The sequence below is a fragment of the Syngnathus floridae genome, chromosome 12, assembly GCF_059516105.1.
Source record: "Syngnathus floridae isolate MCC-2025c chromosome 12, RoL_Sflo_1.0, whole genome shotgun sequence".
NCBI classification, from domain to species: Eukaryota; Metazoa; Chordata; class Actinopteri; order Syngnathiformes; family Syngnathidae; genus Syngnathus; species Syngnathus floridae.
The window spans coordinates 12763344-12783419 of NC_142424.1; positions in this window are offsets into that span (position 1 = coordinate 12763344).

A 20076-nucleotide genomic window follows, 5' to 3' on the forward strand; every position below is an offset into this window, starting at 1 on the left:
TATGACTTCAACCAGTAGGTGTCAGTAATGCGCATTGAAGCTGGTGCCACCTCGCCGTAAAACAAAACGAAAAAGAAAATGGAAAAACGAAAACTTCCCGTTCACGAACGAGTCTTGAATTGCATTTCCCGTTGACCAACGAACGGATATGTGAGTGAACGAATCAGTGAGTGATTTGCATTTCCGGTTCATAGCGAGAACGGATCAGTGAGGGAACGAATCCTAACTTTCCCGACTTCCTGTTCGCGAACGAGTCAATGGGTGAACTGCCTTCCCGTGCATCAACGGATCAGTCCGTGAACGTGTTGCGTCTACTGCCATGAACTATGTAAGCCAGAATGTAGATTTAAGATTTGCCAAGGAAAGAAAGAACCACTCACTGTAACACCACTTCTTTTATGCTTGTTTTCTCCAAGCTAACGGCTAACTTTATTGCAGGAAGGGGTTCGCTGTTATGCAACAACGGGGAGATTATGCTTCTATGGGTAATCTTTATTGTATAACACTTATAGTCGTTTTTAAATAACGTGTATGCATATATACGCCTAAATATTGTTATCCAATATATCTACTGCAATTTCACATTAGATTGCTGGTTTGAAATTTACTTTATTATTATTATTATTATTATTATTATTATTATTATTTAATAAACATTTATGTTAAACCTTGTCTGGTGTTTTATTCCAGTTTGAAATATTTTTTCAGCCAAGTACCCCCTGACCAGCGCAACACATTTCTGGTCGAAAAGAAGGAGGTACAGGATTGTCCCATCAGTGTTTGGTTTATTAAATTTAAACAACTTGTAGCAGTGTACCTGACAGACACATTTATGTTTCAAACATTGCATATAGAAACAAAAACGATAAACAGTAAACAGTGACCACCAAGAAGGCCTAAACCCTTTCAAAACTCAAATACTGTATGCAGAACACTGCTAATTTATATTAATCTTTCTTGTAATAATCTCTTGCAAGTAAATAAAAATACACATAACTAAAAATGTGTTCACAAAAATAAATTAATTATAAATAAATATCTTGTTTACAAAATAAATTGATAACTTAATAATAAATAAAGATTTGCTCATAAAAAATAATAAAGTTTACTTCTTTTGGGATAAAAAAAAGAAACTTTTTTTTCCTCTTAAAATTAAATTGTTGCATTGAACATTTGATTTTGATTTGACAAGCATTGAACAGTGTTGAAGCTTGAAGTCTTTTGCACTCATACTACATTTTAGTGAGAAACATGGAGCTATGGTGAACGTTTTTTTTTTTTTTTTTTTGCTTTAGCTACGAGCAAAGAAACCGCATAAGAAGCCTTCAGGGCTTTGGCTGATGTAGTGGAGGCTTTTCGCATTGTGTCTTGGGATGATGTGGTATATGGTTTTTGCTGCTTCGCTGGTCTCCAAAAAACACTCGGTGGTCGGTGGCTGTTTCCAGAAAAATAAGCAATTCAGGGACCACGGCTGATTGGGAAAAGATTTTATTCAACCGATGTCAGAGTGAAGTCTTTCCAAAAAGTTGAGTGGCCCAAGGCATGGATGTAAAAAAGCCTCCCCCGAAAGAGAGAGCCCTGGCACCCGCTAGAACGACCCCCCCTCTTGTCAGGCCCGTAGCTTTTATACCTGACAAGAAGCTGATGTCACGGCTTTGGGTAACAGCTATAGTTTTCAATCTACTAGTTTACTTCAGTCCTAAAAAGGAGCGCTGTTGGTGATGGACGACAACAGCCACTTTACCTTATTATAGGATTGCACACATTGCTGAAACTGAATTCTCCCTGGTCACGGACAACTGGCCCTTCTATCTTCTACTAAGTACTTATACACTACTGAAACTAAAGCTTCTCTGTACAGCAAATATAGTTTGATAGTCTTACTGCTACTATTGGATCATCTAATGCAACATACAGATACGCCTAAAGTTCAAAATTCACTTCAATGACTTGAAGTCAGAAGCTTTCCTCCTGAAGAACTCCGGTGGCTTACCAACATGGCATCCGTGTTTTGTGGTAAGATGCCGCTGGAGATGTGCCGGCTTCATGCTAGCGTTGGCTAATTTCTACCCGCAAAAAAAAGCACAGCGCTTTGGGTGGGTTACAACTTGCGGATGTAAATCCCATCAAACAATAGTCTTGTTGGATTTTGTCCACAATTTAGGGAGTGCGCTATCTGCGCCTCACGGCAAAAGCCATTGCCAATCACCTGTTATCCAATGTACTCACTGCATGCTCGTTTGATTTCTTCAGATTTAGAAAAATGCTAAGACACTGAAGCAGAAATTAGACTTGCACAGGTTGGTTGAGTTCAATCACAATTCTTGTTAAGAAAGCTCTGTTTTCAGGAAAGTACAATACAGCACTGGGCCTTTCGTGCGACCATGCTCAAGAGCAGAAAGTCTCCATTCAGAAAAGGCAACGTTCAAGGTTCTTTGCTCAGTTTATATTCAGTTGCACATGCCGGTGTGGGCTGAGTTTGATGGGTGATGAGTCTTTGGGGTGTGGCAAGTTCGCAGGAGAGTTTGATTCCATGGGAGTGGGTGCTGGTTCGGTGAGAGCTGGTTCCGTGGGGTTGAGTGCTGATTATGGGCGATTCGATGTGTGTGGGGGCTGTTGTTTTCCTTTCCGTCTTTCAGCCTTGACGATCATCTTTGGCCGGGTTCTTGGCTGTCTCCCTCTGGCACCTGCTGGTTTCACCTCCACGTGACCTTCCTGTAAACCATTCTTGCACATACATCCACTTCGCCCACTGTCGCACACCGCCCATTCAACATTCAATTTTGTCATTTTGTATGGAATTATGTGAGCTTTTGGCTGTGACATCAATTTATTAATGTTCCCTCACGTTTTGAGGCACGTTGTTTTTTGCCTTTTGTCCCTCATCTTGAGATGCCTTTTGTTTTTTGTGCTGGCTTCCGTTGGAGAAAATAAAACACCCTTGGTTGGAACTCTGCATTTGAGTCCTCTCCCTGCTCCAAGCCTGACAATACGCACTGGCCAGACATGGTCTTGGCAGAGGCGGAGCAGCTGGCCGCCACAGTACGCTCCCAGGCGTTGCAGCTCGCCCAACACCAGAAGCAGGTAGATGCCCTGAGTATTGGTGTCCAAGCAATTGGGAAGACTCAGGAAGACTTCAGAGAGGTGGCCCAGGTGGGAACACTGAGCCGGCAAATGCAAGACGTTCTCACGCTTCTGACCGTGGTACCAGCAGCGACGCCCAGTCCACCAGCTGCTTCCCAGGTGGATCGTCCTGTTCCCGCTCCCATGGCGATGGGGGTCAGACTGCCCCTCCCGGAATGATACTCAGGTGAACCCGGACTCAGCCGAGCCTTCATAACCGAGTGTGAGATGCAGTTCGAGCAGTCCCCAGGCGACTTCCCCACGGAACGCTCCGGGTGGCATATATGGTCTCATACCTGACGGGAAGGGCCCGAGCGTGGGCGACTGCAGAATGGGCCAGGAATTCCGCTACCTGTCATTCCCTCTCCGCTTTCATCGAGGCCCTGCGCACGATGTTCGATCCGGTCTCTTCGGACCGAGAGAAGGCGCGGGAGCTGTGCCAGCTGACCCAGGGTCGAGAGACAGTCAGCGACTACGCGATCCGCTTCCGCACTCTGGCCGCGGAATGCAGGTGGAACTCGACGGCCCTGTATGATGTGTTTCCCCGGGGCCTTTCCAGACCCATCCAGGACCAACTCATCCCCCTCGACCTTCCCGCTGACCTTGACGCTCTCATCGCGCTGGCTATCCGCACGGATAACAGAGTGCAGGACTGGAAGAAGCAGCGCGCAAGACGGAGCACGACCGCCTTCCCCCCCGTATCAGCGGTGGGGTCAGCACCCGTCGAGACGCACCGCAACGGTCGAACACGGCACTGCTACTGTCTGGGACTGAACCCATGCAGCTTGGCCGGGCCAAGTTGAGTGAGGAGTAAAGGCAGCGCCGACGCCAGTAAGGCAAATGCTATTATTGCGGTGTGCATAATAATGGGTTCCTTCAACTTAAACAGATATATTGGTATTGCTCAAGCTGTTACATCTTAAAATTATGGCATAGCAAACTCATATTCCAAAAGTGTGCGTTGCTACATGTTTGAACAGGTCGTGTCTTCCCAATTGCTAACAATTTAATTTATTAGATTTGTTAATTTCCATCAGGTCACCCCATGTCAAGCTTTAACACCATCTCCTGGTGAAAATTTGGAATACTACATGTTTTGGGATAGCCAATGTACCTGGGCCAAATTCAATACCTAATTTTACACCATTTTGTACCACCATGCCACTTGACATCCCCTCCTTGAATTTCGGGACAGGCAATATAACCCCCTTGCCCTCCACCACAGTTGGGAGCCACATTGGCATCTCGCCCTCGGAAAAAAAAAAAAAAATTAAAAATTAAAAAAATTGTCCACAACTTCTCCAGTAGAGGAATCAGGGAGTAGTCCATCGGGCGGGCTGAAACAGCCCTTTCCCGCTAGTCACTCCAGGGTCCGATGCAAGCGCTCCACGCGGTCCTGAATGAACACGCCGCCGTGAGGGACGCTGATGTCGTCGTCGCTGCCGTTGCCATTGTTGTTGATGTTGTCATTGACGTTGTCGTTGACATTGTCATTGACATTGTCGGTCCCCTCAGTGATGGCTTGAAGAAGAAGCCGTCACCGTACCAATGTCCAAGGCAAGGTCCTCCGCGCCAAGGGGAGGGTCACACAACCACGACAGGAGCAGCATCGGGTCCCTCTACTCGGGTGTAGAAGTCTTTGGACACAGGACGATGAGCCAGGCTAACAGCCACACACCGGCCACACCGCCAGTGGGGCGTGAAGCATCGTGATCCGTCCAGGTGGCTCCAAGCCATGTGAACCAGAGGCCAGATGGTGCGACAGGATATCACTCTGTCTCAAAATGAGGACAACCCATGGTCTCGGTGGGCCATGGGACATCTTGAGTTGTGTTGCTGAACCCATCAGGTCAGAATAGCCACCCCATCTAAGGCGCTCCACTCAGCCTGCTCTCCTTGCTTGACATTAGGGGCAAGCCACTTAAAGACGGCAGGGATGTGGGAAAGCCAGAGTTCACCACAACCACCCTTCCAGCTGTCCAGGCAAATTTCGACAGATTCAATCTACTAAGAATTCACCTGTGTGCATTCAAAACACGTACTTGTCTGGAACACATAGACGCACAAGTTTAGAACATAGAACAGTCAATCCCTCCGCATGGCAGAGGGACTGGCCGGCAGGTGTTTATCGCTCACATTTGCTTCCAAAATAAAACACAAAAATAAAATGGAAGTTGCTATTACAAAACCTTTCAACATTACACTTTGACACCCTCTGACAAATGCTTTCCTAGACAGGCTTAAAGGAGCCCTGTTAAGGAGACATTTCCAATTTCAAAAGGAGGAAGTTGTCATTACTAAATCTTTCAACATTACAGAATCAGGACTTATTCTATCAAATACTTTTTGACACTCTCCTATGCCTTCCTAGACAGGCTCTTTGGAGCCCTGTTAAGGAGATGTTTACAATTTAAAAAGGAGGAAGTTGGGGCCAGGGATGCAAATTCCTCCGGTACTTTGCTTTTTTTTTGCTTTCTTCTCTCAATAACTGCTGCATTTGGTCTTGGTTAACGGGACACACTAGGCATTGCTGTACCATTGTGCTTGACCCTCCCCCTCCTAGAAGATAAATTTGTTTGAACAAAGTTATCCTTTACTTACATTTGCAACTCAAATTCCGTTCAGTTTTCTTCGTATGATAACCGCACCTTTGCATGCGGCCAAACACACCTAGGCGGGGACAGTTAAGTTCTCAGCTGTAATCTGGTTACTTTGGTTACATATTAGCTCGAATCGGGTCAGCTGGCAATGGTTTCAACTGCTCACCCTCTGGATTATATTCTTCTAGCGTCTTGATCACGCTCACGATTGCTGTTGGCGTCGGCTCTTCTCCCAGCTTCCAGCCCTTCATGTCTTGACAAAGAGTCCACAAGCACACCTCCTGTGCTGTCAACTCACATGGGTCCAGCGTCATGCTGGCCCCCATGTCACAGTGTTTGAAAGTCAATCCGTCTGTTCGCTGTCCTCTGCGACCTGTGCTGTACCTGTTACACAATTCACGCAAGGCAGCACGAATTGCACTTTCGGAAATCCAGAGCTCCAGCTTCTCCAACTCCTACCGTGTCGGCACGGCTCCTCCGTGCCCTATGGCTTCATGTACGGCCGTTACCACATTCTTCACGGACTCACATATGGGACCACTTTCCGCGAGGGGTCTTGTCCCATTTCTCAACTCCTACAACTATAATTGTCCTTTCTTGGACGTATCGATTAACCTTTATTCTTAACCAGCAGGCCCCCTCCTAGGGCCCATCCGGTCTTCCTTTCGCACCCCCGTAGCCATGTTCATCCCAAATGGCCAGAACGTCTATGAGGGCTTCTTCACCATAACGGCTGTCGGTCATGACCCTCACGCTTCCTGCGTGTCTGTTCACAACCTTCAACAGTCTTTCCAGCACTGTAGGAGCAACTTCTCCTACCTGTGCGTCACCAGGCGTTCTTCCCCAACGTCGGTAACTCTTCTTAGGGATGAAGCCCCAATGGGCTTTCAGGTCTCCATCTTTTCTTGATCCGTCTCTTTTCGCGGTGTCAGCTTCTGCGGGCCTGTCTGCAACTCGTTTCCTTTTGACATCTCATCAGTCTTGTGTGTGTGTGTGTGTGTGCGTGTGCGTGTGCGTGTGTGTGTGTGTATGTGTTTTGGACACATGCATATGGCTTTCTTTTTGTGGCAATTAGACTGCCTCCACAACTTTTTTTTTCTGGCAAATCTTCAGTCACTTTTCAATAATCTCCTGATTGTTTACAGCAAAAACGTTTGCAATTTTGAAGAAAGAAAAAAAAAAAAAAAAAAAAAACTTCAAAAATGTTCAGCTTCTTCTAAGTCAACCGGCCTCAGATGTCTCACTCAAGGCTGTCGACAGTTCCCTTTTTTTGAGACAGCTGTTTCCTCTTTTTCCTCTCGCAAAAACTCTGATAACCCACTTACTTCCCCAAAAAGAAAAAAAAGGATCTACAAAACAACTGCCAATATATTAATCAAAATACTTAATCTCAACTTTATATAACCTAATCTGTTTTATTTTCCTGTGCAAATACTTGTATAGTCCTGACACAGCCAATCAACTAGTTCCCCTGACTTTAGGATTGAAATGTCCTTATGTCATAATTTTGCTTCATCCAATTTCAGACAGAATGCTCTCTGTCCTAAAAAAAAAAAAATCCATTAGGGCTGGACCCTAAATGAGTGTGGACCAGTTTCTGTAAACAACTAATCCCCCCACTTGTTTTTTTCTCTTACGTTTTGCGGTGCAAACCAGACAAACTACAGTCTAGCAAATTCTTCAGCGCACCATTATAGCCAATTATGTCTCACAACACATAACACCGACAGACAACATATAAACACACAAGCAACGCAGCGCAAACGCCATCTTCTTCGCGCTTCAAACACCCTGTGGGAGACACATATCGTCCCTTGAACATTCTCACCGAGCACACTCAGCCCCTACCGGGCAAACGGCCTGATCTGCCTTTTTTTTTTTTTCTTTTTCATCCCCTAGTATTCCTTCCTCAAAAAGCGCACACACTATACAGCGAGGCGTCGCTCCCACGCCAGCTCCACTGTGTATTTAGCAAACTCTGGAGGCCAGCTTCGCCACACAAGCCGCCTCCAAAAAATAGTTATAAGTTCGAGCTGTCTCCTCTTGAAGCCTTTCCGTGTGCACTCGGAATAGGGACGATACAGCTCTCGGATACGGTCCGTTAGAAAAGTGTGACCGGACTGCAACCTGTAGCCCAGGGGTCACCAACACGGTGCCTGCGGGCACCAGGCCGCCCGTGAGGACCGCATGAGTCGCCCGCAGGACTGTTCTAAAATTAGCTCAAATAGCGGCACTTGTCACTGAGCTGCATCTATTTATTTTACAGTCAAACCTTGGTTTCTGAACGTCCCGGTTCTCGAATAAATCGGAATTTGAACAAAAAATTCGAGATTTTTTTCCTTCGGTTGTTGAACAAAATTCGGAGGTCGAACCTCGCGAGATGAGCCGGGAGGACCCGAGAAAACCTGACCGCGCGGCCCTGATGCCGACTCACTCCGTAGTTATTGGGGTTTGAACCCACAACCTTCCAGTCTCAGGAAGGTTGTGGGTTCAAACCCCGGCCGGGTCATACCAAAGACTATAAAAATGGGACCCATTGCCTCCCTGCTTGGCATTCAGCATTAAGGGTTGGAATTGGGGGGTTAGATCACCAAATGATTCCCGGGCGCGGCACTGCTGCTGCCCACTGCTCCCTTCGGGGATGGGTTAAATGTAAAGACAAATTTCACCGCACCCAGTTGTGTGTGTGACAATCATTGGGACTTTAACTTTAACTTTTATTGTATTTTCGTTACTTTGAGGATTGTATTAACCCCTAATCATGCCTCCAAAGATAGCAAGTGGGAGCAGTAAAGCCATCCTAAAACACAAAGACGCTCAAAAGCAATGCGACAGTGAGCGTCCGGCACGCTGCAGTTGCGCGATCGGACCAATTTAAGCTCTCTGCGCACTGAGGTCCACTTAAATTTTGGAAAGTACACCAGGAGTTTAAAAATATTTTCTAAATTTCAGCGACGGCCCTGTCTCAATAATGCGACCAGCGCAGTGCAGTTGCGCGATCTGACAAAATTAAGCTCCCTGCACAGTTAGGTCCACTTAAATTCTGGAAAGTACATCAGGACTTTAAAAATATTTTCTAAATTTCAGCGACGGCTCTGTCACAATAATGCGACCAGCGCGTTGCAGTTGCGCGGTGGGCGACGCGCTACGGTTGCGCGTTCGGCGGTGCGCTGCAGTTGCCCGAACGGACAAAAATGCGCAAATGAGAAAATGGTTTAAAAAAGAAAAAAAAAAAAAAAGGCGTTTTTGTTTTATTCTTGGAACGGACTAAAATTTTTTCTCTTATTTGTAATGGGAAAAATAGATTCGGAATTCGACAGATTCGCTTCTCAAACCACCTTCTGGAACAGATTGTGGTCGAAAAACAAGGTTTGACCGTATTTTTGCTATTCTTGTTAAAATCACACTTACATGTGAACTGGAAATAACAATAATAACACATAGTGAAAGCTAAATTGAGCAAATTGGCTATTTCAGAAGTGTGTGTCAAACTGGTAGCCCTTTGCCTTAATCAGTACCCAGGAAGTAGCTCTCGGTTTGAGAAAGGTTGGTGACCCCTGCTGTAGCATGTTGACAGAGCAATAAAGAAAGCCGTTTAAGTAAGCAAGAACAACTGCTTTAAACTTCCATTATGTACAGAACAGAACATAATGTACGTAACATGGTGGCAGCGGTGTACACGCCAAAATGTGCCGTGCTTTATTTTACCTACCGTAGTTGACAGAACGTTAGCACTAGCTGGCTAGCTGACGGCGATGGAAGGGTTAAAACCACCAGGAACGTTGGCGGAAGATTCCACCAACTTGGCAAAGTCATGGAGAAGTTGGAAAGAGGAATTCGAACTTTACTTGGACCATGCCAACGGCAGACGAGACGACAAAAGTGAAGCTGTTCACCTACCTCATCAGAGAAAAGGGCAGAGAACTGTGGACAACTTTGGCGAGTGCGAGCCCCTCTGCAAGGACCACAGTGAGTTCAATGATGAAACAGTTTGACGAATACAGCAATCCGATGACAAATGAGACAGTGGAGAGGTACGGATTCTTTACGAGAAATCAAGGATTGGATGAAAATGTTGATAGCTATGTAACGGACTTGAAAGTACTGGCTAGCACGTGCAATTTTGGAACCATTAGAGACTCTTTGATATGGGATCGTGTAGTGTGTGGTTCAAACAGCTCAGCACTGAGGGAGAGATTACTCAGGGCGGAAAAGCTGACGCTGGAGTCATGTCTGAACATCTGCAGATCTACGGAGCTATCGAGGGAGAATAGTAAGACGCTTCAAGGACTGACATAGAAGGAAGTACACGCAGTGAAGCAGACAGATCTGACAGAGGGAGAACGGGATTCACTGCAAGTTCTGTGGAAAAACACGAGCGTAGCAAGAAAAAGTGCCCGGCTTTTGAAACAAATGTAAGAAGTGTGGGAAGGAAAACCATTTCGCAGCTCAGTGCAAATCGAGACTAGAGACCAGTTGGAAAACAAGGAGAGTAGATGCCGTTACAGAGGAGACAAGTGACAGTGACTCTTATGAGGATGTCAACTGTATAAGGGAAGAACAGGGAGAGAGCGAAAAGGTGAATCACTTTAAAGACAGCCACAGTCAGAGCCAACAGCTCTTTGCAGGGATGAAAATCGGAGGAAAAGTTGTTGATTTCCAGATTGACTGTGGGGCCACTTGTAATGTCATCCCCATTGATCTTTTAAACCAGGGGTGTCAAACTCAAATTCACAGTGGGCCAAAATTCTAAAATGAACAAAGCCGCGGGCCAAGGTTGAACAAATGAACCTTTTATTATGGAATCAAACAAGTTTTGATTTTACAATGAATATTGAACAAGCAAGGCTTATATAACTTAAAAGTGCAGGCGTGCAAAATCAAGTTGATAATAACACTAATAATACTAATAATAACAATAATAGTAATAACAATAATAATAATAATAATAATAATACCATAATTTCCGGACTATAAGTTGCGTTTTTTTCATAGTTTGGGTGGGGGGGCGACTTATACTCAGGAGCGACTTATATGATGTTTTTTTTCACAAATTTTTACTTGATCATTCAGACATCACTTACAAGTATAGTTGACCACTTCCCATGTTATTTTAGTATGTTGATCACTTCACATGCTTTTATATCTTTATCTTGAACATATCCAAAACATAAAAAATAGAGAAAAAATCAAATAAAGCAATTAACACATGCTTATGTGTACTATCTCACCGAGTGATAGTGGGAACGTAATTTCAATCTCTTTGTGTGTCTTAGTATATGAAAAAAAATCGACGATAAAGCAGACTTTGACTTTGATAAAACAACCAAATAAACAAAACAAAAAACTACATCTGAAAAAAAAGATATTTTCAGGCAAAACTGGATGAGGGCACTCTAAGTTTCACCGCTGGCCGTGACTCATCAACTGGGTGGGCTTAAGAAAAATGGCACCAAAAAGAAACTCATATTTTGCAGGTTACAAACTTCAAGTTGTAAAATATGCAGCTGAAAACAGTAATCGAGCAGCAGAAAGAAAGTTTGGAGAACCGTGATGTACCAATGGATTACTATTTCAAGTGACGTCAGTGGCACGGCGCGGCGGTTGTTTACATAAAGGACAAACGTACCTACATAAGGACTACCGGCATCATTAGCGGTGATCATTTCTAAGTGACACGGAGGACAAAGAGTTTGAAGGAATTAAGGATATGGAGTGACATAGAAGGTTTGAAAAACTATTATGGCTTTTACGCACGCCCGGTCCTACTCTACTGAGTCGGGGGCCGGCGCTCGGCCGAGTGGCTGTCCGCGAACGGTGCATGGGGCTCGGACATGGCCATTACGCACACCCGGTCCTATGCCATGGAGCTCCCGTGTCTGGAAGTTCACGCCGCCACACGCTTGGAAGTTTGTTTTGTTTGATAAAGAGCCGTTTACCAAACCCACGTCTATCCTTGTACTTGGTTAACGCTACAATATAGTTATATACTAGATCTGTGGAATAAAGACGAGGCTGACGTCAGGGCGCACGCGCGGCGATGTTGACAAAGGACGAGGAATTTGATTGATGGAGTTAATGGATTTAAAGTGCACGGATGGTTTGATAATATTATTGGCTTATATTATAGTTATTTGAAATATAGTTCATCTATCGTTATATGAGTCTGTGGAATATTTTGAAGTGCTAGCGCCCTCAGCCGCGCGCAGCCATTGTTGACAAAGAACGATCGATGGATTTAATGAATTGAAGTGACACCGATGGTTTTATAAACATGTTATTTATGTAGTAGTTGTCCTAAATCACTCTATATGTTACGTCCGGCCAGTTCTCAGCTCCTCATTTGTGTTTGTCACGTTAGCATACCTATCGTTTAGCCTGTTGCTATCGTATCGAACGATCGATGGATTTAATGAATTGGAGTGACACTGATGGTTTTATAAACATGTTATTCATGTAATAGTTGTCCTTGATCACTCTATATGTTACGTCAGGCCCGTTCTCAGCTCTTTGTTTGTGTTTGTCACGTTAGCATACCTATCGTTTAGCCTGTTGTTGCTATCGTTTAGCCTGTTGTTGCTCGTTCATGACTGTTTTTGGTGTGGGATTTTGTCGAATAAATTGCCCCCAAAATGCGACTTATACTCCGGAGCGACTTATATATGTTTTTTTCACTTTTTGGGGCATTTTATGGCTGGTGCGACTTATACTCCGGAGCGACTTATAGTCCGGAAAATACGGTAATAATAAAACATCAATGGCATATTAAATAAAATTTTAATAAAAATTGAATGCCTCCTTTCTGTTTGCAACCTTCTGAGGTAAATGTCAAAATTAGCTTCTTATACAGGCTAATAAATTTGAAAATAAATAACATACCGTAATTTCCGGACTATAAGTCGCGGTTTTTTTCATAGTTTGGGTGGGGGGGCGACTTATACTCAGGAGCGACTTATATATGTTTTTTTTCCACAAATTTTTACTTGATCATTAAGACATCACTTAAAAGTATAGTTGACCACTTCCCATGTTATTTTTAGTATAGTTGATCACTTAACATGCTTTTATATCTTTATCTTGAACATATTCAAAACATAAAAAATAGAGAAAACATCAAATAAAGCAATTAACACTTTAAAGCACCATATCCAAGTCCACTGTCTGTTTGCTCCTCTTATATTTATTATTATTATTTATTATTATTTGTTTATTTATCATTTATCATTCAACACTCTTATTTATTCATTGTTTATGCCTTCTTGGGTTTTTTGTGTTGCTTGTATGGATATGTGTACTATCTCACCGAGGGATAGTGGGAACGTAATTTCAATCTCTTTGTGTGTCTTGGTATATGAAAAAAAAATCGACAATAAAGCAGACTTTGTCTTTGATAAAACAACCAAATAAACAAAACAAAAAACTACATTTAAAAAAATATATATTTTCAGACGTAACTGGATGAGGGCGCTTTAAATTTCACCGTTGGCCGTGACTCATCAACTGGGTGGGCTTAAGAAAAATGGCACCAAAAAGAAAGTCATATTTTGCAAGTTACAAACTTCAAGTTGTAAAATATGCAGCTGAAAACAGTAATCGAGCAGCAGAAAGAAAGTTTGGAGAACCGTGATGTACCAATGGATTACTATTTCAAGTGACGTCAGTGGCACCGCGCGGCGCGACCCACGTAAGGACAACACCGGCATCATTAGCGGTGATCATTTCTAAGTGACACGGAGGACAAAGAGTTTAAAGGAATTAAGGATTTGGAGTGACATAGAAGGTTTGAAAAACTATTATGGCTTTTACGCACGCCCGGTCCTACTCTACTGAGTCGGGGGCCGGCGCTCGGTCGAGTGGCTGTCCGCGAACGGTGCATGGGGCTCGGACATGACCATTACGCACGCCCGGTCCTCTGCCATGGAGCTATCGTCTCTGGAAGTCCACGCCGCCACACGCTTGGAAGTTTGTTTTGTGGAATAAAGAGCCGTTTACCAAACCTACGTCTATCCTTGTACTTTGTTAACGCTACAATATAGTTATATACTAGATCTGTGGAATAAAGACGAGGCTGACGTCAGGGCGCACGCGCGGCGATGTTGACAAAGGACGAGGAATTTGATCGATGGATTTAATGGATTTAAAGTGCACGGATGGTTTGATAATATTATTGCTTATATTATAGTTATTTAAAATATAATTTATCTATCGTTATATGAGCCTGTGGAATATTGTGCAAGCGCCCTCAGCCACGCGCAGCCATTGTTGACAAAGAACGATCGATGGATTTAATGAATCGGGGTGACACCGATGGTTTTATAAACATGTTATTTATGTAATGGTTGTCCTAAATCACTCTATATGTTACGTCAGGCCCGTTCTCAGCTCCTCATTTGTGTTTGTCACGTTAGCATACCTATCGTTTAGCCTGTTGCTATCGTATCGAATGATCGATGGATTTAATGAATTGGAGTGACACCAATGGTTTTATAAACATGTTATTCATGTAATAGTTGTCCTTAATCACTCTATATGTTACATCAGGCCCGTTCTCAGCTCTTTGTTTGTGTTTGTCACGTTAGCATACCTATCGTTTAGCCTGTTGTTGCTATCGTTTAGCCTGTTGTTGCTCGTTCATGACTGTTTTTGGTGTGGGATTTTGTCGAATAAATTGCCCCCCAAAATGCGACTTATACTCCGGAGCGACTTATATATGTTTTTTTTCACTTTTGGGGCATTTTATGGGTGGTGCGACTTATACTCCGGAGCGACTTATAGTCCGGAAAATACGGTAACTATGAATAAATCAACCATTCAGGCCTTGGAGTAGCAAGAAAAAGTGCATAGAAAATTGATTTACTCCTCATTTTGCGACACACTGATCTACTCTGATGCGGCCAAGCTAGATACCTGGCATCTTTTCTTGGATGCCAGTTCATCAATGTCGCGGCTGAGGAAACCGTCATTATCGAACAAAGGTGTTCGTCAGTCAGACGTCTCCTGTGAGAAGTTTTCGTCATCTTCATTGAGGAAAAATGTTGCTCACGTAGGTACTAAGTGCTACCAAACATGGAGAGCAATTAAGCAACTTCAGTGCGAAGCTGAGGCGTCGTGTCAGGGATGAACTGTGGAAACTGTGCGGCCCCAACAGCATCAAACTTTGACTTCAGCGTTTCATCACACTGGAGTTCAATCAGCTCCATTTGGAGGTTGGTTGGTGCTTTTTCCACATCAACTGCGAAGGGATTACTAAGGAGTTCAAATCTAAGTTTCTGGACATCAAAGTCGCCAAACCGCCGGCTAAACTCAGCGCCGAGCGCACTGAGTTTTTCAGCAAACTGTGCACACACGGCGATAGAGATCTGCGTTTTTATGGTTTGGCAGCAGAGGAAATGGCCAAAATTTGCTTGTACCATCTCATTCTCCCACAGGCACATCTTCATTTTCAAAGCTCTCACTGACGCATACATATCTGTGATGATATGTCACTGCAGCTGAAGGTTCAGCACATCGAGGTGGCTTGAGATGTCACACAGAAAGGCCAGCTCACACAGAAACTTTTGCTCCCGGAGCTCGCTGTGTCCTTCCCTTTGCTTTCCAGAAACTGGCATATTTCTTCACGCAGTTCGAAAAATCTATTCAGCACTTTTCCGCGGCTTAGCCATCTCACCTCTGTGTGATACGGCACATCTGTGTATTCTGAATCACACTCTTCTAGAAAAGACTTAAACTGGCGGTGATTGAGACCTTACGCTCTTATGAAGTTAACAACTTGTGTTACTGTGGACATAACATCCTCCATCTTCAGCGCTTTACCACACAGGGATTCTTGATGTAAGATGCAGTGATAAACAGATAATTCACCTGCACAGTTCTCTTCGCGCATCTTTTCACAAATCCTGCCCACCAGTCCATTCCTTTTACCACTCATGGCTGGCGCACCATCAGTGGTTAATCCCACAAGTTTATTCCACGGAAGGTTTATTTCAGTTACACATTTGCAAACCTCCTCAAAGATTTCTTTCCCTGTAGTTGTGCCATGCATTGGTTTAAATCCCAAAAGCTCCTCCGTAACACACAGATTTGAGTCCACGCCGCGGACGAAGACAGACAGCTGCGCAGTATCAGACGCATCAGTGCTCTCATCCACAACAAGGGAAAAAGAAACAAAATCTTTTCCCTTCTCCATCAACTGGACATGCAGATTGGTGGCAAGCTCGCATATGCGGTCAGCTATTGTGTTTCTGCTCAGGCTTACATTTGCAAAGGCTTGCTTTTTTTCTGGGCACACTTGGTCACAAACCTTCATCATGCACTATTTTACAAACTCTCCCTCATTAAAGGGCTGATTTGGCGATTTCTTGTGCCACGATATAACTTGCCTTTACAGCAGCCTCACTTTGTGTTGTGGCTTTTGTGAACATTTTCTGTTGTGAAACCAAACCTCTTTTCATCTCCTTTACTTTCTGGCTCCTTTGAGCCGTGTCCAGGTCCTTATATTTGTCCTGGTGTTTGGTTTCATAGTGTCGTCTAATATTGTACTCCTTAGTTACTGACACGTTGGCTCCACAAACAAGACAAACAGGTCTGTCTTGTATACATGTAAACAGATATTCTGTCTCCCACCTGTCCAGAAAATTTCTATTTTCTGCCTTTCTTTTCGCCATTTGTTGGTAGGGTAACACAGTGACAGCTGTCGTTTGAGGTTGCAGTGTGGGGGAGAGGCACGGAGATGCGGGGTGTGCACATAGACTGTGTATAAGAAATGGACGTAACATCCGTGACGTCACCCATTGGTTTGTGGACTGCTGCTCGGAAGCCAATAGTATCGAATCCAGGCAGCGCCATCTTGAAAATTTCAGGTGCATTCTGGGAAAAAATGAACACGGATTCTACTTATATGGGCATGAGGCGGAGTCATGAACGGACGTATGGGTGCAAAGCAACAGCAGAGCATTAGGGATTTGTAGTACAAGCGATGAATGCGGTGTTACAGCGCTGCCGCCGTATAATACCGGCGGGCCAGCTCGAATGTTAATTTAAAATTTCCTCGCGGGCCAAATATAATTACAGAGTTTGACACCTATGTTTTAAAACCAGGCACACAGCTAGAGCACACCAAGAAAGTGATAGTGATGTACAACAAGACAAAGCTGACTCCGCTAGGTACGTGTAGGGTAAAAGTCAGAAATCCCAGAAACAATAAACTGTACAGATTAGAGTTTCAAGTAGTGGACCAGAACATCAGAACCCCTAACCCTAACCCCTTTACTAGGCAGAAAAGCCAGTGAAGCCATGTAACTCATAAAAGTGCAATATGAGAACATTTTGGCTATTGACAGCATAGTGAAGAAGGAGCCGAGCACAGTGACAAATGGAGGTCACATGACCATGGACAAAATAATGGATGAATTTGAGGATGTGTTCACCAGTATGGGCTGCATGGAGGGTGAATATAGGATAGAGATAGATGACAGAGTACCGCCAGTGAAACTGCCAAAACGCAGAGTGCCTGTAGCCATGATGTCACCTCTGCAAGAGGAACTCAAAGACCGAGTGAGAAGAGGGATAATTGCACCAGTGGAACGCAGCACTGACTGGATCAGTAGTATGGTAGCAGTGAAAAAGCCTATTGGGAGGCTCCGGATCTGTATAGACCCAAAACCTCTGAATAGAGCACTAAAACGAAGTCACTAGCCACTCCCAACCATTGATGACATACTGCCTGAGATGTCCAAGGCAAAAGTATTCACAGTCTGTGATGTAAAGCAAGGCTTCTGGCATGTGAAACTAGAAGAAGAGTCGAGTTACCTTACCACATTCGCCACCCCATTTGGCCGCTTACGATGGCTAAGAATGCCAATGGGAATAAGCCCAGCGCCGGAAGTTAAAGTTAAAGTCCCAATGATCATCATCACACACACTTCTGGGTGTGGTGAAATTTGTCCTCTGCATTTAACCCATCCCCATGTGATTTTGATCCATCCCCTAGAGGAGAGGGGAGCAGTGAGGAGCATCGGTGCCGCACTCGGGAATCATTTGGTGATCTAATGCCCCAATTCCAACTCTTAATGCTGAGTGCCAAGCAGGGAGTCAATGGGTCCCATTTTTATAGTCTTTAGTATGACCCGGCCGGGGTTTGAACCCACAACCTTCCAGTCTCAGGGCGGACACTCTACGACTAGGCCACTGAGCTGTTCCAGAGAAAGCTCATGCAGGCCCTGGAAGGCCTACCTGGAGTCTACATCATAGCAGATGATGTACTAATCACAGGGGAAGGAGCAACACAAGAGGAGGCGGAAAAGGACCATGATGAGAAGGTCAGCCACTTCCTAACCAGGTGCAGAGAGCGCAACATAAAGCTGAATGCAGACAAATTCCGGCTTAGACAAAAAGAGGTACCCTACATAGGTCATCTCTTCACAGCCGAGGGACTGAGGATCGACCCTGAGAAAGTACGGGCAATCAGAGACATGCCAAAACCCACCAATGTGAAAGGTGTACAGAGAATAGTAGGGATGGTCAATTATTTCTCTAAATTCTATGATCATCTTTCTGATGACTGTGAGTGAGGTTCTGAGACAACTCACACGTAAGGAGAACATGTGGGAATGAACAGACACCCAAGAAAGAGTGTTTCACAGACTTAAAGACAAAATTGCCCGAGCACCAGTTCTCCAGTACTACGACAAGGAAGAGGAATTGACACTCCAGTGTGACACGTCAGACACCAGGCTGGGGGCCGCCCTGACATAGAAAGGTAAACCAATTGCATTTGGTAGCAGGGGACTCACATTGACTGAAAAGGGCTATGCTCAAACAGAAAAAGAATGTTTGGCCATAGTGTTTGGAATGGAAAAGTATACTTATGGAAGAGAAGTCACAGTACAGAGTGATCACTGTCATGCTGTCATGCTGTCCCGTTTTGTGGGTTGTCTTGTCTTGTCATGTCACTTCCTGTTTTATTGTTGTAACTCTCATTTCAGTTCGTGGGTCCTTCCTCTGCGCGTCAGTCCATTTGACTCCCCTGATTCCCAACTGCGTACACCTGTGTCGTTGGCCCTGATTGTCTGCACCTGTGTCCTCCTCCTTCCGTGTGTGTGTATATAGCCTGCGCCTTCCCCTTGTCTTTTGCCAGTGCGTCTTGACCTTGTCATGAACACCAGCGATCACAAACTCACAGAAATTCCCCGCGAGATCCTAGAGAGAAAATACCTTTTGCCCAGCTCTGTGATTTGTTTAGTTAGGTTTTTGCCAGAGTATTTTTCCCCTCGTTTTGAGGTGCTTTATTTTTGCCTTTTGTCCCTCATCTTGAGGCGCCTTTTGTTTTTTGTGCTGCCTTCCGTTGGAGAAAATAAAACACCTTTTGGTTGGAACTCTGCATTCGAGTCCTCTCCCTGCTCCAAGCCTGACAGATCACAAATCCTTAGAGCAGTGGTCCCCAACCTTTTTTGCGCCACAGGCCGGTTACGTGTCAGAAATATTTTCACGGACCGGCCTTTATATAAATAAATAATACATTTATATAAATAAATAATTTATTCATCATAAATATATAAATACGATGAAATAAAATAAAAACAACAATAAACGACATAAAAATAAAACTCACCATTCCATTGAAAGTCAAAGTCAAAGTCAGCTTTATTGTCAATTTCTCCACATGCCAAAGACACACAAAGAAACCGAAATTTCGTTCCCCCCTATCCCACGGTGACAAGACATGGCTCACAACAGACAAACATGTAAACAAGTATAACAAAAGCGTGCTGAATAAATAATGAATAAATAACACAACAATAAATAAATAAATAAGAGGAGCAGAAAAAAAGGAGCAAGTGCTCGTACAGCAGACATTCCCGAAAATAGCGCAACAGTGCCGCACGCTACGCAAAAGGGGGTAGCGAGTTCAGGGCCCTAACAGCCTGGAGAAAGAAGCTGTTGGCGAGTCTGGTGGTGCGGGAGCGCAGGCTCCTGTACCTCTTCCCAGAGGGCAGAAGGTCAAACAAAGAGTGAGCCGGGTGACTCACATCTCTGGCAATCGAGGTTGCCTTGCGGGCGAGATGGGAGGTGTAAATGTCCTTCAGGGAGGGGAGCGAAGCACCAACAATCTTACCAGCCGTATTCACTATGCGCTGCAGGGCCTTCAAGTTCTGTTCAGTGCAGTTACCACCCCAGACAGCGATGCAACTGGTGAGGACGCTCTCAATGGTGCCACGGTAGAATGTAGACAGGACTGCCTGTGTCCTAGTGGGATCACTGAGATTGTTTCTCAGAAACAAGCCGGCGTAATCGGAGACAATGACACCCGAAGTGGTTAAGGTTTGTCTCTTAATACAGGATGCTTGAGCTCCAT